General features: G+C 40.8%; 1 protein-coding gene across 5 annotated transcripts in view; it reads left to right on the top strand.

Annotated features, from left to right (window-relative positions):
* Nucleotides 1–1949: 1949 nt before the first annotated feature.
* The window catches only part of MRVI1 (murine retrovirus integration site 1 homolog), a 140541-nt gene continuing 117214 nt past the window's right edge, over nt 1950–25276 (top strand). For 2 of the 5 annotated variants that reach the window (XM_031943106.1, XM_031943104.1), the window contains exon 1: nt 22997–23414. The gene's annotated coding sequence lies outside the window, so the exon portion shown is untranslated. Of the gene's footprint in view, nt 2078–22996; nt 23415–25276 lie in introns of those variants that run through there. The other 3 variants (XM_031943108.1, XM_031943107.1, XM_031943105.1) reach the window with 2 other exon arrangements.

Raw genomic sequence — 25276 nt, 5'->3', positions numbered from 1 at the left:
TTTACAGACACTATCTTTTTTCTTCCTAAAACTGGGACCATTGCTCCTCTTTAATCCATCAATCTCTTTCTTCTCTATAGTCTTTGAAATCTCATTGATAATGGCTAGAAGTCACATCTGCAGGTCTGCAGGTTTTTCCTGAACCCCAGAATACAATTCATCTGAGCTTGCTGACAACTCACCAAGGACTGCAGGGTACTTTCTTACTGTCTCCTTATCCTCATTATTGTGGGTTATAATTTATGACTAGCTTGTTTTGTTCTTTCCATTTGCTATCCAATGGGGAGAGAAATCAAGCAAAATAAAAATTGAACATCTCCTTCTGTGAACTATTTATTATAACCTTGCTGTTCAGTCTGAACTTAAATCCTAAACTTAATCTCTTCTTTGGACTTCAGGCCTACACCTCCAATTGTCTGCTGGGTAGTCTTAGCCACATAAATACTTCAAATATAGTGTGTTCAAAACTAAACATGTCATTTCTTCACTGCTTCAAAACAAAACAAAAAACCTTGTCCTTCCAAACTTTCCTGTTTTTCCATCTTCCATCTTGGGTTGAAATCTCAGGATTATCTTTGAATATTCCTTTTCTTCATTCCCCCAACATTTAATCTGCTACTAAGTCCTATTGATTCTATCTCACCATTTCTTTTTATTCACAGCCACTCTTTTTTTCTCCACTCAAATAGCCATCACTTGACTTTGGGCCTTTTTCACCTCTTGCTGGACTATTGTAATAACTTCTTCATAGTTTTCTCTGCCTCTAACCCCTGTCCTTTTCAGTCTAAATATAGCTATGAAAATAATCTTCCTTACTAATAGTTCTGATAAAGCATCTAGCCCATTAAAATTTGCAAAGTGACCTTTCATTTGATGATCTCATTTGACCTTACAACCCGGGATGGTGCTATTATTATCTTCACTTAAAGATAGGGAAACTTCAGCTGGGAGAAATTAAATGATTTATCCAAAGTCTATTAAGCCTTCAAGGTAGCATATGAATTCATGTCTACTTAAGTCAATACTATATCGCTTAGCTGTCTGATGATGTCACTCACCTGCCTAAAAACTTTTAGTACTTCATAAGACCTAATACAATTATCTTACCTTGACCCACCAACAGCTTTCTTCCAGCTTTCTAGCCTTCTTTCACATTATTTCTCTTCATATACTCAATACTTCAGCCAAACTGGACTGCTCCCCCACCTCAACATGGAATCCATCTTGGTCATTTGAACAGGCAACTTCCTCCATTCCCAGCACATATTTCTTCCTCATATCTTCTTTTCATAAACCCTTTCTTCCTCCAAGCTTCACTTACAGTGCTCACTCCTCCAACAATCTTTCACCCCAGATACAAATGGCCTTTCCTCAAATTTTCCTTACCATTTTGTCAGCTTCTCCCTTGTCCCTTCCTCACATCCTACTTTGGAATACACCTATTTGTATTTATCTTTTGCTTCTATTTCCTTCTATTCACCCCCTCTTCCCCAGCCCCAAGAAGAATGTGAATTTCTTTAGGGCAGGCAGGAATTAGGTCCCTTTTTTCTGTCTTCATCACCTAGCACTTGCCTGGTGCATAGTAGAGCCTTCATAATGGTAAACTTTATTTCTTTATGTGCCAATGAAGAAGTTAATTGGGGGGGGGAGGAAGAAAAGGGGCTTGTTTGGTGTGCAGAAGCCATCATTTTCTGAAGGGGGCTATTCAACCATAATCCTTAATCTGATTCCACTGGACTCAGTGTGATGGAAAAGGAGAAGGCAGCTGTTACTAGGCTGATGTGTGGATTCCTGCTTTTATGGGGTAGAGATGTGGTTACCAAGGTATCTTTGCTGGGGGAATATGTGGAGATGAGTGCATAAGCTGCTTAAAGATAACAGGATTTCCTCAAAGTTTTCTTCTTCCTGGTTGAACCTCTTTGCCCAGAATATACTCTGACATTTTCACAGGGACCACAATGACTCTGCTGGGGATCCGAGAGCTTATGCTTCATAGTGTGCCTCTTTTTGGAGGCTGTTGAACACACTCCTGGCCCAAAGTAGATGAAGAGAACAGCAGGAGGTTCCAATAGGAAAGGTAGGATCACTGACTCTTTGGTTACCGTATTTGTTGTCTTTGAAGAAGTGCTTATGGGACACTAGGATGAATTCTGACTCTACCATCCATTTATTCTTCAGAATGTTTCTCAAATTGGCCAGAGTCTGGGGAGGAGATTTCCCATAAAATAGGACTTTCAGTCTATAAAGGATTGTGGGAATGTGTCAGAACTTTCTTGATCTCTTCTCTTTTCAGGTCTTCCTTAGTTTCTTCCTCTGTAGAATGGATTAGTTAGACTTGGAAACCTTTTGGGTCCCTTCCCCTTCTGAAGCCTGTGACCTTGCTCCTAGAACCTCTCTCAGTGCAACTACAGAAGAGACTCACTGGGAATGGTTTTCAATGAGATGGAGAAATGCCACAAGAAAACCATGTCCCTTACCTAGAAATGCCTATTAGCCAACACAAACCCCTTTCTGGTTCTAATAGACTTGTTCCCCATTTCCCTCTCAGTCTCAGCCTGCTGCTGCCCAGCATCCAGCACCTACTACTACAAGGAAGGCATCCCCCCTTTCTCTCTGCACTAGTAGAGGATGCTGTTTTTTCCCACTTTGGTGCCTGATAAATGTCTATATTCCAGCTGGGAATGACCTCTGTATAGACAACAATGAAACAGTTTCTTTTTCTACTAAGCACTTCCCTTCTCTGGGCTTCTCTCTAAGGAGAAGATTCTTCCTTCTGTGTTTTTCTCAAGCCAATCATTTTGGTCCTACTCCGGTAAGACTTGTGAATCCCTTCTCAGAATAGTGTTTTTAGTTTTTTTTTAAGAATAGTGTTTTTAAATGCATCAGATATATAAGATTATAAAAGAAATCATCATATGGAAATACAATGATCAAATTAAAAAAAATCATATCCCAGATTAAGAACCTTGATTTAAACTATGATCCATAATCCAAAATAAACAATCATTCTTTTATCACTGAATGGAGGTAGGCCCATGGTCATGGGAAGGGTAATGATGTGGAATTAAAAGACCAGATTGTAACTTTTATTGCTGTGGACAAAAATGTTTCCTCTGGCAACTGAAAAATCAATATAATAAAACTTCTCTTACCTGGCCTCACAAGGCTGTGGTGAGAAATCCTTCCTCAGAAACTTACTAACCAAGTTATCTGGTACAAATCACCAGAATTCTCTGTGCCTCAGTTTCCTCAACTATAAAAAGAGGGGGAATTGGGCTCAAGGGCCTCTAAGGTCCCTTCCTGCTCTAGATCAATAGCCTATCTAAACCTTTTGCAGATTGAGAGCTAATGTGAGCTTCATGTGGCTTCAAATAGGCCCACTTCTACCTCAGAAACCTCAGAAACTTACTATTTATGTGATTCTCAACTTCCTCCTCTTTAAATTGGGAATATTGTTTTTTTTTAATTAAAGCTTTTTATTTTCAAATTATATGCATGGATAATTTCCAAACATTGACCCCTGCAAAACCCTGCATTCCAAAATTTCCCTCCTCCCTCCCCAAGATGGCAAATAACCCAATATATGTTAAACATGTTAAAAATATAGGTTAAATCCAATATATGCATGCATATTTATGCAATTATCTTGCTGCACAAGAAAAATCAGATCAAAAGAGAAAAAATGAGAAAGAAAACAAAATGCATGCAAACAACAACAAAAAGAGTGATATATATGTTGTGATCCACACTCAGTTCCCACCGTCCTCTCTCTGGGTGCAAATGGCTCTCTACATCACAAGACCAATAGAACTGGCTTGAATCACCTCATTATTGAAAAGAACCACATCCATCAGAATTGATCATCATATCTTGTTGTTGCCATGTATAATGATCTTGGTTCTGCTCATTTCACTCAGCATCAGTTCATGTAAGTCTCTCCAGGACTCTCTGAATCATCCTACTGGTTATTTCTTATAAAACAATAATATTCCACAACATTAATAAACCATAACTTATTCAGCCATTCTCCAATTGATGGGCATCCACTCAGTTTCCAGTTTCTAGCCACTACAAAGAGGGTTGCCACAAACATTTATGCACATGCGGGTCCCTTTCCCTCCTTTAAGATCCCATTTGGGATATTAGACATAAAGATGATGTTATAAGCAAATTAGAAGGACAAAGGCTAGTTTACCTCTCAGATCTGTGGAGAAGGAAGGAATTTGTGGCCAAAAAAGAGCTGGAGATCATTATTGATCACAAAATAGATAATTCTGATTATATTAAGTTAAAAAAAATTGTACAAACAAAACTAATGTAGACAAGATTAGAAGGGAAGCAAGTTCCAAATGTCTTTTGGTAGTTGTTTTTTATACCAGACTCCTATGGGAAGAGAGGCATTTCAGGGAGGTAAAGTCTCTCCACCAATGTCTTGGGTGAGTATTGAGAGGTTAAATGACGAGAGTCACAAAGTTAACATGTGTCAGAAGTGAGTGAGACTTGCACCCAGTTCTTCTTGACTTAGAAACCAGCTCTCTGTCCCCTGCAGAGGGGTGACTCTCCTAGACCGGCTATGGTTATTAAGTTATAAAGTGCTTTAGAAATGTCAGCAGTTCCTGCATGGCGTGCTTCTGCTTGGAGGGAGGGAGACCATAAGGTCTCTGCTTCCTCTATCCAAGTTTGTGCCTCGCTTCTAGGCTAGGGCTCCCCAGTTGTAGATTGGTTATGACATTAGCATTTCTACAGCCTACATTCCCCCTCACCCGGCAGGGTAAAGTAATCAGAAGTGAAGATTTGGCCCTGGATGGATTCTGAATTCTGTCCTTGTTCCTTTGGTCTATTAAAGCAACTTAAAACCACAGCTCCTTGACTAATTTCCTTTGTAAAAGTGATGATGGGGCTGGGGGTGGGGAGAGGAGGCGGAGGGGGTGCGGACAGAAAAAGGAATTGCCTGTGCCTCTGTGGGGAGGATGAGGCCGTCTCCCAGGCCTGCTTGGTGTAGAGTTCCCTGTTTGGATTCAGACTTGATAGTGTGGTCTGATTGGGCCTGACTTCCCCTTCTGCCTGGGCTGAGGCAGGGACTCGTGGGCCTGGAAGCCCCCTCTGCTTGTCTTCTGTCCCAGTGAAGGAGTCTCTGTCCAGTGTGCATCATGGCTCTGTGAGAGGCTGCTGAAGGTGGCTCGTGAGGGCAGGTGACCTTGCCTATGTCCACGGCCCACCGGGAGTGGGACAGGAGCCCCGGGGAAGACAGGTGACTGTGGGCACGGAACTCACGGTGGCCTAAATCGCTCCTGTGAAAAAGCCAGCAGGACCAGCTCTCCTGGATCAGCAGAACTAGTTGCCTGGCCCCTGACACAGCCTTTTAAACCAGGTAACCATATGCTCTCAATGCACTGCGTGGTAACACAGAGGGTGGTGAGAGCGACATGGAAACAGATGAGCTGTGGATCCACATCCCACTTCTCCACCTAGCTGTGTGGCCTTTGGCCCTTAACCTGGGTCTCAGTTTCCTTATCTGTAAAATGAGGGGACTGGACCATGCTGTCCCTTTCGTCCTTTCTAATCCCAATCTATGATCTTAAGATATTTAATCTCTTGGACCCTCAGTTTCTTCAAGTGTCCCTTGAGAACTGGGAACTTGTTTAAAAAAATATATAGATAGATAGATAGATAGATAGATAGATAGATAGATAGATGTGTCAGGATCTCTGCTTCTGGAGGGGCTGAGGCTGGAGGATCACTTTAGGCTCAGGAGTTCTGAGCTGCAGTAGTAATAGAGCCAATCAGGTGGTGAGCCTTGGGCACAGAAGGCTACAAGATTGTCTAAGGAGGTCAGGAAAAAGCAGGATTGAGACTGGGCCTGTGAGGGGCTGCCTTCCTTCCAGCTTGACAGAGATAGAGAGACCAAGGTCCTTTTTGGACTGGAATCAAGACCTGAGTTGAAATCAAACTTCAGACTATGTAATACCAGGCAAGTCACTTAATCTCTGTCTGCCTCAGTTTCCTCATTTGTCAAAAGTAGATTATAATAGCACTTAGCTACAAAGCTTTTTGTGATAATTAAATGAAATGATAATTGTAAAGCACTTAAGAAAAGTGCCTGGCACATAGTAAGCACTTAAGAAAAACTTTTTAAATTTAAAAAAAATAACAATTTTCACATAATAGGCATCTTTAGTAATCCCATATATTTTATTTTATGCATTAAAAAACTGAAGAGTTCATAGGCTTCATTTGAATGTCTAAAGGGTCCCTGACATGCAAAATTAAGATTCCCTGAACCTCAGCAGTAAAATGGGGATAATAACTCACTTCTGGATAAATTTCTTTTTCATGGGGATCATGAGGATCAAATGAGGTTATGTTTAGAAAGATCTTTTTTTATGATAATAGCTTTTTATTTTTCAAAATACAAGCAAAGATAGTTTTCAACATTCACCCTTACAAAACCTTGCATTTCAAACTTTTCTCCTTCCCTCCTCCCCCAGACAGTGAATAATCCAATTTAGGTTAAACACGTGCAAATTTTCTAAACATATTGGAAAGGTCTTTCTAAAGGTCTTAAGGAGCATCCCTGGTCTTAGGTGGCTGCGTGTCCCTCACTGTGCTGATTACAGAGAAAGCCTTCGTGGCTGTTTGGTGATTCATTCAGAGCTTGACGCCCAGAGCTCTAACCACCTATGTTATTTCCTTCCTGACCCACAGCCAAAAGCCAGAATGGTAAACATCCAGCCTAGTCCAGGAAAGGCAGCCAGACCGAGCCGGACTGGGGCCTGCATAATTCATCATGGAGGTGATAGAGATGATAGGTCCTGGTTGGACCACATCTGGAGTACAAGGGCCATTTTGGAGAGGGTACTAATATCCATCAACTGAAGGAACTGGGTGTAGTTTCTGGAGAAGAAAAGACTAAGTGGTACAGGGGACATTGAAAGGGCTGTTGTGAAAAAAAAAATATACTTATTTTGTTTCAATTTGATTCAATCAACATCTATTAAATATCTACTGTATACTTGATACTGTACTTGGTGCTCAGGATTTTAAGGACATACTCCCTGCCTTCCAGGAGTTTAATTTTAACTCTTCAGCCTCAGTGGACCAACTCATCAGCTTTCTGAAAGAAAAAGCTTCCTGGTAATTAGAGGAATCCAAAAAAGGGGGTGAACTGCTTTGGGAACTAGCGGGGTCCTCCCTCTCACTCTAAGTCTTTAGGTGTAGGCTGAATGAATATTTGGGAGTTATATGGCAGCCCAGAAGGCTCTTGATTTGAGTTTGGGTTAGACTAAGTTTGGGGACTTCTGAAATCCTTTCCAACCTCTGGGATGCTGTGAAAATGAAGGAGGCTCCAACAAGTATTGAGTTTTGACTTGGGTTAGCCTCAGCTGACCTTCCACGGGACAGAAGTTCAGCTCCAAACATCCTAGGGGAAGGTGCTTGAAAAGGCAGCCAAGTTTTTCTTGTACAAATATTGAGGCAGCCTTGGAAATAACAGCTCACCCGCAGTCACTCTCACCCATGGTGCTTACAAATAGGAAGCCAGCAAACAAGCCAGAGAGCCATCTTTCCCTAGGAACTCCAGACTTTTCTGGGCTGCAGGAAGGCTAGACTACACTGGGAGGGGAATCCTCAGAGAAGTTGACTGTCATTCATTTGTTCTGTGACCATTTCTCTGAGCCTCAGTTCCTTCAACTGAAAGTAGGTATAATTACCCCAAATGGGGTAATACATGGAAAGGTCATTTGTTAAATTTAACAAGTACCCCCAGTCTTGGATAGCCCTGCGCCTTTACTATACTGATTACTAAGCAAGTCCTCTTTGTATCTGTACCATAACTCTGGGGAAAAATGCAGTCTCCATCAAATGAACTTTTCTGTAGAAGGGCATTGACTAGGGAGGAGAGTCTCGGATGAGTTCCCCTGTCAACTTGGTGATATGACAGAATTGGAGCTTTTGTTTGTAGGTGTCTGAGGAACACCTCCCCATGGAGTATGGGCAGACCAATTATCGCTTTGCTGAGAGTGTTCAGAAAACTATTGATTGTCTCTCAGAATGAGCTGTGTCTAAGGCGATCCATTGTCTGAGGCTCATGAGGATAGACCCTTGTGGGATCAGACAACCCTCCCTGTGATCTTTGAAAGCAAGCTAGCAGATCAGGTCACTCTTTGTCTTTCTTTTTGGCTTTCCCTACTAAAAAGACAGATTGGTACAAAGGGGCCTGCTTCATGAGGAGAGATCACATGAGCACAGGCTTTCCTTCCTCCAAGGACTGGAAATAGTTGCTTTGGAACAGAAACTTGTGGAAGTTGCATGTACTTGCACTCAAAAAGTCAGTCAACAAGCATTTTTTAAAGTATCTACTGGTGTGCCAAGTGCTAGGGATATTAAAAAATAAAGAAAAAAAAGAAGTCTCTGTTCTTCAGAGTTTAATGGAGGAGATAATATTCAGACAATTACGTACAAACTAGATACATACACAGGATAAAATGGAAATAATGAATAGAAGGAGATTGGGAAAAGTTTCTTTTAAAAGTGGAAATTAAGCTTGAAAGAAGATGGAGATGGACATGAAGAGGGAGAGTGTTTCAAGCATTAATTATTTCTGGTAAAAATGCCCAGAGTTGCCAGGACCCTAAAAGATGTGGAAATGCCCTGAGATGAATATGTCTGTTTTCTGTGAGTTACCTTCTAGGCAGGTACACTGGTACTTCCATGGAAGACAGAATCTGAGAATGAATGTTCTTAGCCTTAGAGATGGCACCAATTAGAAAGAAAAAATAAGCATTTCTTAATCACTGTTATGTGCCAAGAACTGTGCTAAATTTGACAAATAGGATCTAATTTATCTTCGCAATAACCTTGGGAAATAGGTGCTATTATTATCTCCATTTTATAGTTAGAAAAATTCAAGCAAACAAAAGTGACTTGTCCCAGAATCCCACAACTAGTAAATATCTGAGACTGAATTTGAAATCAAATCCTAATTCCAGGCCCATAATTCTATATACTGTTCCACTTAGCTGCTTCTAGAATATTGATAGATCTCCTTCAGAAGTACATGGAAGAGGCAAATGTGTGTCCCTCCATATGAATCTTGGGGGTCTTTACCCCAACCCGTGTTCATACCAGAAAGTCATTTCCAAAGGGCAAATGGCTATATGTCCCCCTCAGAGTTCTAGAGATATTCTGTCCTGGGGGGTTATGGGTATCTTTTTAATACTATTGATTCAAGCTCTCATTATGGTATGTTCTGCCCAATATCACTTTGCCCAATGCCAATTAATATCTCCTCTATATCATTAATTAGTCCCCATGCTTAGTGTGCTAATGTCATTTGGCTAATTAATATCAATTAATTTTTACAAAGGAGATATTGACTAAGAAAATATAGCATGAATAAAAGTACAAAGACATACTTTCAACTTGATGTACATGGTCCTCTATACCTTCTCAGTCCCTGTGGAGACAGGGCACAAACTTACATGCTACAAAGCATTCACCCCCACCAAATTACTCTAAATGTGGCAGAACTACAAGACAATTCCCATCTTTGCTTGAAGGACATGGTGTCTTGATAGCTTCATCATGTCACAACCAAACACCAGCCTTGGGTGGGAAATAGTCCATTGGTACCATCTTTCTCTTCTCATCCAGAAGCTTACAGAAGTACTTTCTTCTATCTCAACCGGGAAAGAAAGGATCATTTGTAGTCACATTCAATTCTTGGCCAGCAGCCAATTAGAAAACCATTTCTTTAATACACACTGGGGCATCTCTAAGCATCTGTGGGATGGAAGTAATGTTAGAAATGATGGGCAAGCTATTTTTTCACTTTGAATTATTGCATCCATGTTATCCAGCTCCTGGATGGTTGGCCATCCTTTCCAAGGTGGGCAGTGGTTTTATGTCATTTTCTTCTTGCCTCTCTCTTGATAGTTGTCTAGTGCTAGTACCTGCTTAATATCTTCTAAGTGCCTCATGTTGTGCTAAACCCTAGTGGTGCAATTGATAAAAAAAAAAAAAAAAAAAAAAAAAGACAGTCCCTGCCCTCGGAAAGCTTACAATCTAATGGAGAAAGGCAATACCCAAAAGAAGGCAAGAAAGTGCACGTGGGAAACTAAGTAGTACCTAGCACAGGGACATCTTATTCTGTGGAGTTGAAAGCAGTCAGAACAGTGAATACAGAGTGGAGTGGGCCAAATGGTCCAGGACTGTACCCTCCAACCCTCCAATCAGAGGGGAGAGGAGGCTGAGGGAGGTGGTTGAGTTAGAAGCATGGTGATGAGTTTAGAAATGATGATCTTATCCTGGAAAGGACATCTTGTTCCATGGAGTCAAGCCAGGCAAATCAACAGATGTAGTGTGGAGGAGACCAGACAGTGTTTAGGTCCTTACTAGGGGCTCTGAATACACGGTACTGACTTAGTATGGGGCTGTCCTGTCACCTCTCCTGGGAGAGTGGGGTCCTACTTCATGGCATCTCATTTGTCTCCCTGAACTGCCTGCCTCTTGTTTTATTGCCAAGGCAGGATTTCCTTGATATGTGTGATCCATGATGAAGTACATTGTGTGGACAGCAGTGACTCATTCCATGGAGCCTTAGGGAAAAGCAATAGGACATATGGAGAAGCAGCTCTGGTTTAAGTGGAGTGGGAGCTCTCTCTAAGAGCTCTTTTTGGCTCATGACCCTGCCAAGGCTTTCCCCCTAGGAATATTAGAATTTGTCTCATGTATAGTTTTCCACCAAAAAGGAAAAGATCCCTGTGGCTCCTATGTAGGCAGTCAAGCTGACAAAATGTTAAATAGTAGGTACCCAATAAGTGAATGTTGAATTAGATTGAAGACAAGTTTGAGTTTCCTATAGAGAAAATCTAATATTTATGTATATATATATATATATATATATATATATATATATACATACACACATATGTCTGAGCCCATAAATAATGTCCTTCTGTCTCTAGTGGACCTTCCTCAGGGACCTAGACATTTCTCTAGATTTACTGAATTTCCTTGATTGCCCTTTTACCTGAAAGTGAAAACAACCTGTGAGCTCCACCTTAGCCAGAGACCTATACATTTAATCCAGAATTACAGCACTACCTTCTACTCCCCAACCAAGGAGGAAGAAAAACCCCAGGAATGCTATTCTAACCAAACCTGAATAATCCATATGAGTCACTTAGCCAAGAAAGACAAGGTTGGAGTTTGCTTCTCTTCATGATTCTGTGACTCATTGCTCCTCCGTTAAGCCAGTCCCCAAAGCTCCTTGCTTAAACCAGGTCCTTGGCTTGGAATAGTAAATCCATTGCTGCTAGTTCATCGATGGTATCTCATGTTCATACATTTCCAAGATTAGCCCAGTTATTCTCCACTATTTCACTGATGTCATCTCTGGGGCTATTTGACTTCCAGTAGAAGTGCCATCTTGCACAGATCTCTTTCTGTTAAATTCTTTTTTGTCTGTCCTCTCTTTAGTCTTCTGCCTTTTCTGATTTGTAGCCCCTTTGTAAACCAAATACTTAAGTTGGGGTTTGTGCCTATAAGGATGGAGAAGTGTGAATTTACTGTGAGCTTGAGTACGCTCTAGAACTTCACCAGAAGGCCAAGGAAGACTTCTTGTCAAAAAGACACAGTGGGCTCTTCCCCTGGCTTGCCTTGCCTCTTAATATTATCTCATGATAGAGTCAGTCAATCCATATGTATATACTAGGTTCCTACTATGTACCAGGCCCTGCACTAAGTCCTGGAGATACAAAAAGCAAAAAAATAGTTCCTGCCCTCAAGGAGCTTACAATCTAACAGAGACGATAAGCAAATATATACAATAAGCAAGGCACAGAATAAATAGAAAATAATTAATGGAGGGAAGGCATGAGAATTAAGAGAGAAAATTAAGAAAGGTTTCCTGTAGAAGATTTTAATTGGAATTTAAAGGAAGCCAGAGAAGCCAGGGGGCAGACATGAAGAGGGACAACATTACAGACTTGGACATAAATGTTAAGTGAGTTCAGTGCAAAGTGTCACTGCAATTTGGAGTCCAAAGAGACTGTTCAAGAGTGGTCAAAGAATATTCCTTTTTCTGAGTTTGTAAGAAGCATCTAGCATAGAGCTATTGTTATTCAATCATTTTTCATGACTCTACTTGGGGTTTTCTTGGCTAAATTATTGGAGTGTTTGCCATTTCTTTCTCTGGCTCATTTTACAGGTGAAGAGACTCAGGCAAACAGTTAAGAGCAAACAGCTAAATAAGTGTTTAAGGGTAGAATGGAACTCAGGAAGATGAGTTTTCCTAACTTCTAACCCAGCATTCTGTGCAGTATGGCACCACCTATCTGGTACATAGTACATACCATATAAATACTTATTCCCTTCCCTGCCCTTCCCAACTTGAACTGTTCCTTAAAAGATGGATAGGCAAGGTCTTCCTTAAAGAAGAGTTAAGAAAATGCCCCTCTCTTCCTTTTTTTTTTCTTGCAGAGGTGGGAGAACTTGGGTGTGGAATGTCATATGATGTCAAACTTGGTTGATATGTTGGTTTTGCTAAACACGTCCCCTCTATTTTTTTCCTTTTTTATTACAAGGAGTGCTCCATCAGGTAGAGGAAGGATATATTTGTAAATGAGAATAATCTAAAGAAATAAATAAAAATTAGCAAAAAGAAATGGGTAGAGAATACTAGAATCTAAGGAACTGGCAATGTGGCAAGGCTGAGAAGACCTGAGTTCAAATCTTATCTCAATCAAGTATATTCTCCTGGGTATTCTTATTTGTCCTGTCTCAAAGAGGACCAATGACATCACATGGTGAGATCTTGACTTCTGTGTGTATTGGATTTAAGTGAGGCTGTATTGTACAAAGCCGTTTGTCTCACACTATTCCTTCAAGAGCCATCAAAATCCAGTAGTAAGGCAAAAGTCAGGATGACTGACAATGGCTCATGATGCAGTGGATAAAAATTAGAAGCATTTATTAAACATTCACAATGTGCCAGCCAATATACTAAGTGCTGGAGATACAAATAGAAGGAATAAGAAAGGCAGTGTCTACCCTCAAGAGGCTTACATTCTAATGGCAAAGGCAATACATAAAAGGATACCTAGAGAAGGGATACCCGTGCACAGGGCTATGGTGGCAAAATCCTTAGAGTCAGAAGCACAGCTGGCAGGGAAATGAAACATAGTCTATTTGGATCTATTCACAATGGAGGCCCTGACTGGAGCTTACCAATGGAAAAAGGGGCTAGCATGGTGGAAGGATATTGCAGGCTGAAAAGATCCTAGACAAGTTAAGACAAGTTAAGACAAATTAAGACAAGTTCTAGAGAAAAAGGAATCATGATGGAAAAGTATGTAAAGTCAGTGCCCAGAGGGGAAAATAAATCACTTAATTCTTCCCAGTCTTCATTTTCTCATCTCTAAAATGGAGATAAAATATCTGTAGCACTTACCTCACTGCATTGTTGTGAAGTCAAATAGAATAGTAGGCGGAAAGTACTTAAACCATAAAACACTCTGTAAATGTCAATGATTATTATTAATGTTAGGAAATAGTGATGCTTTTTTAAAGGCAGAAGTTTCCTCGGTCTAGGGTCATGAATTCTAGAATTGTTATATTGGGTATAAAATCATGTTGATGACGTGGTCACGTTGTTATTAATAGCAAATTCTGAAGAAAAAGAAAGGGGGTGAGATGTTCTCTGGGCTCGTCTTGGCCCTGCTCTCCCTACCTGAGGCCTCTTTCTGGTCCTCATTTTCTTACCTGAAAAACAGAAAATAATGTACATGTACTGATAACATTATAGTGTTGATGTGGGGAATAGTAAGCTGAGGAATGGGAAGCACTTTGTAAACCTTAAAGAGCTATATATGAGAGACAGCACAGTGAAGTGAAAAGACAGTTCCCCTGAAACCACAGAAGAAGGTTCAAGTTTCACCCCCAAAGGGTCTGGATGATCCTAAGAGATCTAAGAGCCCACCATTCATCCCCTCCACCTCATCCCCTTCTGTCCTATCCTTGAATTTCTAAAACCTCAGTGAAAACAAAAGATATAACTTGTACCAAAGAAAAGGGGCAATTCCTTCACCTTACCCCCCCAGTGTTCCCCAAACAGGCTTGAGGAAAATTCACTACTGAAACATTCTAAAAAGAGGTTCCCAGGGTACAAATTTCCACCCTAGCTGTGGGTGACACATTAAAATTCAGAGAAGGAAAGAAGATAACTGAGAAGGCCTCAGCTCCAAAGTGAATTCTTTTGTCTAGCATGCTGTTTATTTTAAAAGTGAAAGTTCAAGGTTGAGAAAACAAGAAATTTGGATGGGGCTGTGATGAACTCTGAGACTTCAGACATTTTCCCATGTTCTGTCTATGTGCTCAGAGAGTCTCTTTTGTGACTGGCCATTTGGAGACGTCACCAATGCCTTGAAGCTGCTGGACAAGGCAGGTATCATGTTTCAGGGCAGAGGGAGGGAAAAATAGCCATATCCATTCGATAGTCCCCCAGAGAAAAGGCTCCTTCTTCAGAGGTGAAAGCTTCTCACCCACTTACGACTCAGCCCCAGTCAATCATTAAAAAGTGACATATTCCAGGCAAATAGTCAGATGGATCTGGGAGATGCATTACCTGAGCTATCTGGGCAAGGTCCTGAAGAGACAGTCTCAGAGGTGACTTCTCCGACTACCCAGCCTTGTGCTATTTACAGGTATTGAGTTAATACAATGGCTGGAGTACTAACTCAGTCAGGAAGACCTTGATTCAAATCCTGTTACTAGCTGTGAGACTCTAGACAAATCACTTAAATACTTTCAGCTTCAGTTTCCTCGCCTGCAAAAATGGAAATAGTAAGAGACTTACAGGGTCATCATTACGAGTCAATATGTATAAAGCACTTTGCAAATTTTAAAGCACTATATAAATGCTATCCATTATTATTAAGGTTATGTTTGGGGTTCTTTTCACTGTATTTTGAATTTTTCCTAACAAAAAGATAAAATGATGGGTCCCAAGTAGCCTTGTTTAGGTCCCCTACGGTCTGTGTTTAAATGGGAGCCACGATGTTCATTGAATGCTCCCCAGTTTGGGAATCAGGGTAGAATGGAGCAAAGAAGTAACTAGTCAGGTAGAGGTCACAATAGCTGACTCTTTGACTAGGCACCTGGGGCACACCTCAGATGCATGTTTGTATTCCATCTGAGAGGTTTCGGTACTGGGCATGTAATAGGAGGTCTCATTAAGAGATGTGGTATGTCCAGAACATAGGACTCTGTATTCTGTCTGGATCAGGCCCATCTGGAAGCCTGTGTTCTGGATGCAAATCTGTTAGAATGAGTCCCAAAGAGGGTGATGGGAATGAGGTGTTCAGGAAGGATTAGCTCCTCTGATGTGAGGGCCTGCCAGTCCCTTTTCTGGGCTGCTTCTCCACCTTTGGTGTCCACTGGCTGCCGACTCTCTCCTGGGACTCCAAAGAGCTGTAACATGATATCCTGGCACATAGGCTGACCCAGGTTGAGGGTAACCAACAAACCTCAAACTCGTCGGTGAATTGGGGGGATGTCTTTCCCAGACAAATGAAGACTTTCCCCAGTGGAATGGGCAGATGAGAACAACTTAGTCCAATGGGCATGAAGATGGCTGGAGCAATGGAGCACAGAGCTTTGTCAAATATTTAAAATGCCAAGGTCATCCACTGCATCCCAGGCCATCGCCATTTATCTTGATTTTTGTCCTGACACTGGACTTTGATGACTCTGGAAGAGAGAATAAAGTTGATGACTTTGTACAACTCCACCTCACTTAAATCCAAGTCATGAGCAAGATATTACCTTGTCATATCACTGGCCCTCTTCAAATAAAAGGGCAAACAATAACTATATGCTAGCTACCATATTGTCAGTGTGATATGATGGAAGGAGGGAAATGGTGGGAGTAGCTACCTGAAGAAAGTCTGATGATTTTGATGGACCACAAACACAATATGAACCCACAGAATCTTTCACTGTATTTCCAATTTTTCTGCTGAAAAATAAAGTGAATATGATCTTATACTACACAAATAGGAGGATATTTCCATAAGAAAAATTGTATTTTCACTATTTTCTGTTTTGTTTGGGTATGTATTATGTAAGAAATGTATCAATTGAACAAAGGTGCAAAGGATACTGGAAATGATGCAGATTGAAGGACTTGGGAATAATACAGTTAAAAGACTCAGAGGTAGAAGGGAACTTAATAGGTTTGTCTAGAACAGTTCTCTCATGTTACAAAAGAGGAAGATAAGACCCAAAGTGGTTGTGATAGGTCCAAGTTCATGAGGTACCACTAGAGCTGAGATTTGACCCAGATCCTCTGACTCCTAATGTATCATGCTTCTGGGAAAAAAGAAATTAGAGGAAACAAATAACTATCCTCAAATATTCCAAAAGCTGCCACAGTAATTGTCTCTCCTGCATTCCTACAACACATCTGGATTTCTCTTCTTTCTATTACTTCCAACCTTATTTGTATTTATTTTTTCTATCATCAGAACATTTATTTTTTTCTCACTGTCACCTCATCCATTCCCCACACTCTGGGGGGAAAAGAAAAAAAGAAAACCCTAATAACAAATATAAAATGCCAACTAAAACCAAGACCCACATTGGCCATGTCTAAGTATTTTTCGTTCCCCTTATTAGTCCACCTGTCAGGAGCTGGGTAGTTTTCTTCATTATCATTCCTCCAGAATCATAATCATTATGTTGTAGAGTCCTTAAGTCTTTCAAAATAGCTCAGTTTTTATAATGTTGTCACAATAGTATAAACTATATTCCTTGGTCTGCTTCAGTTCATACAAATCTTCCCAGATTTCTCTGAAGACTTTCTATTATTATAATACACATTCTGTGTGATACCATAGCCACCCCCTTTTTCAGCAGAGTATAAATTTCATGAGGGCAGACATTGTTCTGTTTTTTTATCTTTTTCTTCCCAGTGTTTAGCATCATGTCTCAGAATGTTTGACAATAATTAACAGGCTTCTTGTCAACTGGAACATGACACAGATGCTTAATTTTTCTACCATCATGAGTGCATTCTGTATCTTTTAGAGGGTCACTGAGTTCCTGGCACTGTCCAAACAGAGGCTAAACCAGAACCTGGTATGTAAAAGATTCTTCCATGAGTAGGATGGCAAAACCAAACTCAGCATCCTTCAGTCACCCTCCTCTGGACTTGTCACAGTTTGTATCATTCCTAAAACAAAGCATAGTGGAGAAAATACTGGGTTTGGATCAGGAAGAACCAAATTCAATTCTGCTGCTTGCTAGCTGTGTGAATCTGGGAGAATTGCTCCCTCTCTATGTGCCTTATTTTCTTCGTTATGTAAAATAAGAGGGTGGGATTTAATGGTCTCTAAGATCCCTTCCAGCTTTAAATGTGTAATTCTATGAACTAAAACCTAAAACTCAATGTCTGCATACTATATATTCTCACTGGCTTACAAGAACAAAGTCCATTTGAGGAAGGTAGCTCTCCATTCACTAGATCACGGGGATCCCAAGACCATAGATTTAGAGCCGAAAGGGATTGTAGAAGTCACTGAATCCAATTCTTTCATTGAAGCTTAGTTAAGATAAAACAGCTAGCCCATCAATAGACTATCTGGCACATAATTGGTATTTAAAAAAAATTTAACACAGTATTTGCTAAATGCTTGTGGAATTTAGTTTCTCCTGTCCCAAGAGATAGTTGATGTAAACTTTAGAAGCATCGTTACCTATCGTCCCCTTATGCAATAGCTAGTGAATCGTCCTTCCCTTTCTCAAAGCCCTAAATATGGGCATGTGATTGAGCATGGACTGACTGTGTTTACTTGGGGGACATTCATTTTAACAAGCCTTCTTTGGCTCATTAAAGGAAGAAAATGGGAAAGTTGGCTCTGTACTGACGATCTAGATCCTGTTCAGGGTCAGATTCTCCTCTCCTCAGCCTCAGTCTTATCCTCCCTTAAAATAATTTTGTAGAAGAGTTCTCATTTTCTATAGCTTTAGAAGTTTAGAGCCTCAGGGACGTTCTATCCAACAAGTCCTTTTGGGGAAGGATCTAATGCATGAAGAGCAAGGCCAAATCTCCATGTAACCTCGAGGATGAAATTAAATATAACCTGGTGATGGTTCATGTTCTTCCAAGGATTAAAGACAGGCTTTCTGCATGGGGGGCTCTCAGAGGGCCTAAGCCATCATCCAAAAATTAAGACACAGGAAAACAATACCCAATAAAGGGGAAGAAAGGGGCCCCAATATTGTGGAGCTGGTATATGTTAGAGTGAGAACATTAACTCAAGTCTTCTGACTCCAAGCCCAGTGGTCCTACAAGCCAGGGTCTTCCATTTCCAGAAGGAGTGGTACCTCATTGCTAGGCTGAGACCAACTTGCAGAAGGAATGACAGGTTACCAGATGGACCTTTGTAGTTTTTAATGCCCAGGAGCCTTGTGTATGTGGAGGAGTGGAATAAGTGCTCGTTGAATGAATGATGAAGTGAATGAATGCATGGATTTTACATTTTAAAAAATAGTTTTGGTTTTTTAAGATCCTGCCAGCACTGACTATTTCTTCCTAGCCTAAATTCTGATGAACAAGGAAATGTACATAAATTCAGTAAATAGACTTTCTCTGGAAGTAGAAAACAGAGAGAAATTAGGAATCCACCTTCATTCTTAGCATTTTTTCTATCTAAAAAAGATTGGGCATCCAAGTGCCATAGTGGATAGAGCACTGGACCTGGAGTTAAGAAGATTCATCTTCCTGAGTTCAAATCTGGCCTCGGTGTGACTCCAGGCAAGTCACTTAATCCTGTTTGCTTCAGTTTCCTCATCTATAAAATGAGCTGGAGAAGGAAATGGCAAATCTCTCCAATATCTCTTTCAAGAAAACCTTAAATGGGATCACAGAATCACAACTGAAAAACAACTTAACAATATAAAAGTTGATTAAAGTTGCACAAATCTTTAACAAATCTGGAATGATTGCCCTTGCTTTATAAACTGAAGTCAAGATAGGGTATAGGGTAGGGGTCTGTTGATTTTTATATAAGTGTGTTTATCTATATCTATATATGTATGTGTCTATATATACTTAAATACATATAACAAACACATGCATACATATATCTACATATCTACATATACATATAAGTGTATTATATATGAGCATATGTATATTTATCTACACATACATATATATATTATATTTTAATATTATTAGTTTCCTTTGGAATCCCTGTATTTTATTTTATGGATTTGAAAATATTATTCTGGAAAGGGCTTTCCTGGACTGCTCAAGGGGACCAATGCACAAAAAGAGCTAAGAATTCCTAATTTGATATAAGTTCTAGAGAAATAGAAACACCTAGTGAATCATGTTTGCCCCTTCTCTCAGTTTCATCTATTAACAGTGATCTAAGACAATTTCAAGGGATTCATGTATAGTTTCATAACTTCCTCCAGATTGGTTTAGCAACATTTAAGTAGAATCAAAACAGGTGAGAGCAAAATATAGTATTAGGTTTTCAGGCAGTTACACTGTTCCTCACTGTCTACTCCTGTGGTTAACTTGTCTCCTTTGGTATTTGGGGACATGATACATCTTCCATTTTTTCTTCCTTCCTCGGGAATAGACAAGCTCACACAGTACTTGGATTTTGCTTTGTCCTTCCAGACTCTGTCTGCATTTGATGTTCATTCTCCTTGCTGCTCTTGCTCTATCCCTGGGAAGGCCTTGAGGTCTCCAGCTGGTCCCAGGGAGTTAGCTTTAACCCTATGTCCTTTTCTAGTCTGGGAGATTCCTAAAGGATCAAACAAGTTCTGGACCTCTTGAGTGTTTTCTGTGAAATGTGAACAATGATAATAATAACAGCTAGCATTTGTATTCTGCTTTTTAAACTTTTTACATATTTCATTACATTTTATTTATATAAATATATTTACACATGATATATAAATATATACTTTATATATGTATATATGTTTTTTTTTACTTAGGAGTATCCCATATTTTTAGAAGAATTGTACATGTTTAGCTTATATTGGATTACTTGCTGTCTATGGGTACAATGGGAGAGAAGGAGAAAAATTTGAAACACAAGTATTTACAAGGGTGGATGTTGAATATTATCTTTACATGTATTTGGAAAAATAAAAAGCTATTATTAAAAGAGTATTTCATCTTTCCAATTACATGTAAAGATAATTTTCAACATTCATTTTTGTGAGTTTTCTCTCTTCTCTTCCCTGACCCTTCCCCAAAACAAGAAGCAATCTGATATAGGTTATACTTATACAATCATGTTAAATATTAGTCATGTTATGAAAGCACTCTCAGAACAAAAGGGAAAAACTACAAGAAAGGAAAACAAAAACAAAAACAACCAAAAGTAGTAGACTTTGATCTGCACTCAAGATTCCATAGTCCTTTCTCTGGATATGGATAGCATTTTCCTTCACAAGTCCCTTGGAACTGTCTCAGATCATCATATTATTGAGAAAAGTTAAGTCATTCATAGCTGATCATTGCACAATGTTACTGTGTACAGTGTTTTCCTGGTTCTGCTTGCTTCACTCAGTATTGGTTCACCGTAAGTCTTTCCAGGCTTTTCTGAAATCTGCCTAATCATCATTTCTTATAGAACAATGTTATTCTATTACATTAGAATATTTGTTCAGCCATTCACAATTGAGGGGCATTCCCTCAATTTCTAATTCTTTACCATCACAAAAAGAACTGCTATAAATATTTTTATAAACATGTGCCTTTTTCCCTCTTTTATGGTCTCTTTGGGATAGAGACCTAATAATGACACTCATGGATCAGAGCATGTACAGTTTTATAGCCCTTTGGGAATAATTCCAAATTGTTCTCCAGAATAGCTGAATCAATTGACAACTCTACCAACAATGATGATTTAAGTTTTGCAGAGTGTTTTGAAAATATGATCTCATTTTATCATCATAACAACTTTAAGAGGTAGGTTTTATCATTAGCCCCATTGTACAAATGGGGAAACTGAGGCTTAGGTGACTTGCTCAAAATCCTAGTAAACGTTAGAGGTGGAATTTGAACCTAGGTCTTCTTGATTTTTGTCTATTATCTTACCCACTAAATCTTATGTAGATTGTCTAATGTTGTAACTGACTATTTGTGCTGGCATATGATTGAACAAGAGTGTATGGCTGTGTGAGAGTTAGTGGATGTATGTAAGTGTTTGAAAATGTGTGCCAGGATGTATGAGTATGTTTTTGAGATTGTGAGTGTCTATGTGAATCTGGGTGGGCAGGTGGGGAGAGAATCAATCATCCTCTCTAGGAATTCTTGGAAATAGGACAACTACCCAAAGTAACCACAATATGATGATGATGATGAAGGAGCTATTAACTTTAGGATGTCATATAGATACCAGAAAAAAAAAAGGAATTCAGTGTTGAAAACTGTGATTCCTTGATTCTCAATTTATTGTGACTCAATCTCAGTATTCCATGGCAGGGAGAAATACAGAAGTCAAAAGGTTCCAGTATCCAGCTGATTGTTAGAGCTGGGAAAACCCTCAGAGATTATGAAATTTATTTCCTATCAGAGCTACAACTAAGATGGAGTGACTTGGTCTTTTTTTGGTAGGCAAAACTCAGAGAATTCTGGATCTACTTGTATTCTTTTGTAGATAGAACCAGTTGGACTCAGTATCCAGCTAACTAGAAAAATTAGTTAAAAGAGAGGCTCCTATTTGTGAGCTTCCTCCCTCAGCAACTGTAGCACATTGTATTTCTTCTCTGTTCTCTACCCCAGTTGTGGCTTCTCCATCAGTAGCTTCATGCTAACCCCAAATCTCTCCTATTCCCACCCTCTTCCCATCAGTCCCCTCAGTATTTCTCTCCTACAAAAGATCTTATGTCTTAAGGTCCAAGGTCACATCCTGTTATCTCCCTTATTCCAAATGAATTTGACATAAAAAGTTGATTTTGAGGATGCCTTTCAAGCTTTCTCCCGGACACATGTGGCGTTGTTTCTCCTTGTTATCACAATGGCAAGTTATGGATCTGATTCCCACTATCTTAAAGGAGAGATAAAGGCGGGAAATGTTGATGGCAATGGTGGCTAGCTGGGGCAGACTAGTAGAGGTAGATGAGCTGAGATCACATTAGCCTGGGTAAGGCAAGTTTCTTCCTTGAAAAGGGCCTGCCATCTGTGATGATGGGAACGGCTCAGGTGTGCCAAACTGATGTCAAACAGGTTCTTTAGAGCCAATGGTCAAATTCAACTGAGATCATTTGCACCTCAGAAATGGACAAATACTGAAATTCGGGGCTTGATTTGTTTTGTTGATTGTCAAGACTTAAGAAAGTGATGGTGAAAATGTTAACAATCCTGTATTCTTTTTTGGGGGAGAGATGATGAGGGGAGGAAGAACTGGTTGTTAAACATTTGTGAACATACCTCTGACTATAGACCTAACATTTGGGAACCAGGAGTCCTGAATCATAGAACACCGACTGGATTGCTTCTCAGAGAAGGCAAAAGCATTTTTTCGGGCGTCATTTTAATTTCTCTTTTCTTGTGCATCTGGCACTCTAGAACTTCGGGCCCAACAAGATCACATCCAGGGAGAATGAGGTTCAGTAACCTGGGGAAAATCAGTTAAGATGGGAATCAGTTCTCTCAGACTGGGCAGGGGCAGCATCCACCAGCTGGATTAACCACTGCTAGCTCCTCCTTGAGCTGCCCAAGGAGTGGAGGTGAGACCACCGGGTCCTCTTCTTGGCCACGGCTCTCTTCCTCTCTTTCTCCTTTCTGAGGGAAAAAAAAACGCCCTCCAAGTTTGGTTCTGAGCCAGGATCCTTTAAGGACCCAGTCGCCTTTTACAGCCCAGCTGCTTGTGTGACCTGGTATGGGGGGGGGGGAAGCGATGAGCCCAGAGCCCCCAAGGGTGGTTGACCAGGCTGAGTGTGTACAATGCGTGGAGGGGGGAAGGGATCAGGGAGTGCCTGCTTCTCCTTCTCCAGCAGAGGAACCCTGGTCCAGTCCCAGCCCAGTCCGGCCTCCCAGAGCCTCCCCGGGGGGCTGGACTTTCGGAGTCCCTGAAAGAGGAGAAAGGGGCTTGGAGGAATTTGAGGCTTTGTATCCCAGCTCCCTGCCAGGGCAGGCCGGGCGGGCAGCGAGACTGGGAACGCAGAGGGAGGCCCTGGAGGGAGCAGCTCACAGGCAGCAGAGCCAGATGTAACATTGACCTTAAATGGTAAAAGCTCCCCAGAGTGGAAAAGAGGCTGGCCAGAGGGGGAAAGGGGCTAGCTCAGACTTAGGTGAGGGAGCCTGCAACCGAGAATAACCTGCCTCCTCCAGCCTCCTCCTGCCTCTCACACAGGAGGGAAGCAAGGCTGACTCCTTAAAGGTACAGTGCATCTTTATTGTCTTGCGTCGTGGACCAGAGTGACTTTGCTTTGTGTTCGGCTTTGATTGGAGTAGATGGGGTTTTCCTTTTATAAAAGGGGAAGGGGATGACTCTTGCCAGACAATGTTCATCAGTTCTGTTCTCGTAATGAGTGAGGAAGCCCCGGGGTGAAGAAGAGAAAGACCAGGTCCTGGCATCCTGCCCCGGGGAGCAGGGGGGGGGGGAAGATAGGTGAGTGGGGGGGAGATGTCAGTCTGGTTACGTAGGGCTTGGTTCCCAAAGCAAGGCCCACTGGGAAAGGGCTGGTGCTGTGCCCTCAGAGCTCCCAGTTGGGTAAGGGCTCCCTGTGACCAAGGGCAAGGGGCAGGGGTGAGGGTTTCCTTCCTTCCTGCTCAGCAGGGCAGCTCAGCGGGTGACTGTCTGGGTCCCAGCTGTGCTGCAGAGCTTCCATTCATTCTCACACTCATTCCCCGAGACCAAGATGCAATGGGGCCAGCTGACCCTCAGTGACAGATAGATCAACTTGTCACCTTCCCAGGAAGGCTGAGAGCCAAAGTGCCCCTCAGCTATTTGCTCCGTTTTAAAGTTGGGACAAACACCTGCAGCTCCAGCACTCGGGAGGCAGAACTGCAAGGCATTTCTTTTGCAGCAGCAGCAGCAGCCAGCTTCCCCTTTTTCTTAAAGCACCATAGCAACATCCTTGAACTTCCCAGACACATTTTTTTGAGCCTGAACTCCTCCCCAGGTGTCTGGCCAGAGTCTCCCTGGGGAAAGATAAGGAAAGGTCTTATCAGACTGTTAGAAAGTCTTTTTACAAGTGGACTCCAGGCTCTGGCCAACGACTGGAAGGAACCTGCTCAGGCTCCTACAGATTTGTGAAGGATTCATTCCTTTCCCTTAATGAAAGATATTTTTATACTGAGCCTTTGGATTTTTTCGGGACCTTGGTTTCCACATCTGTACGATGCAAGAATTATACCAAATACACCTCAAGGTAGTGAAAAGAATCACGAGACCTAGATTTTAGACTTGATTTCATATGGTGAGCAAATCACTTCTCTTTTGCATCAGATTATAGACACTCTCTCTCTTTTTTTTTTATTTAATAGCCTTTTATTCACAGGATATATGCATGGGTAACTTTACAGCATTAACAATTGCCAAACCTCTTGTTCCAATTTTTTACCTCTTACCCCCCCCCCCACCCCCTCCCCTAGATGGCAGGATGACCAGTAGATGTTAAATATATTAAAATATAAATTAGATACACAATAAGTATACATGACCAAAACGTTATTTTGCTGTACAAAAAGAATCAGACTCTGAAATATTGTACAATTAGCTTGTGAAGGAAATCAAAAATGCAGGTGTGCATAAATAGAGGGATTGGGAATTCAATGTAATGGTTTTTAGTCATCTCCCAGAGTTCTTTTTCTGGGCATAGCTGGTTCAGTTCATTACTGCTCCATTGGAAATGATTTGGTTGATCTCGTTGTATAGACACTCTCTTAACCTCAGTTTCCCCATTTATAAAAGGGGGAGATGTTGATCTTGATCCTATGATTTAATAAACTATGTGGTTCCTTCCGGCTCTAAGACTGTATTAGCCTATAAAATCAGAGTAGCAAAGAAAAGATGCCTTCAGGAGGGAGGCACAAGGTTCTGGCCAACATAAACTGTTCTTGTATTCATATGAGAATAAGGTATTTTATCTTGATAAATTAAGGTCCCAGTACATCTTCTCTTCTAAGAATACCCTAGGGGAAACAAGGATGTTTTTTCATTACTTTAAAGCAGGAATTCTTAACCTTTTGGATGTCCTGGATCCTTCTGACAAATTGGTGAAGCTTGTGGAAGCCTTT

The sequence above is a fragment of the Sarcophilus harrisii genome, chromosome 6 (genome assembly GCF_902635505.1).
Source record: "Sarcophilus harrisii chromosome 6, mSarHar1.11, whole genome shotgun sequence".
In the NCBI taxonomy this organism is placed as follows: domain Eukaryota; kingdom Metazoa; phylum Chordata; class Mammalia; order Dasyuromorphia; family Dasyuridae; genus Sarcophilus; species Sarcophilus harrisii.
The sequence above is the reverse complement of the archived record's forward strand: the minus strand, read 5'-3'. Positions and strand labels throughout refer to the sequence as shown.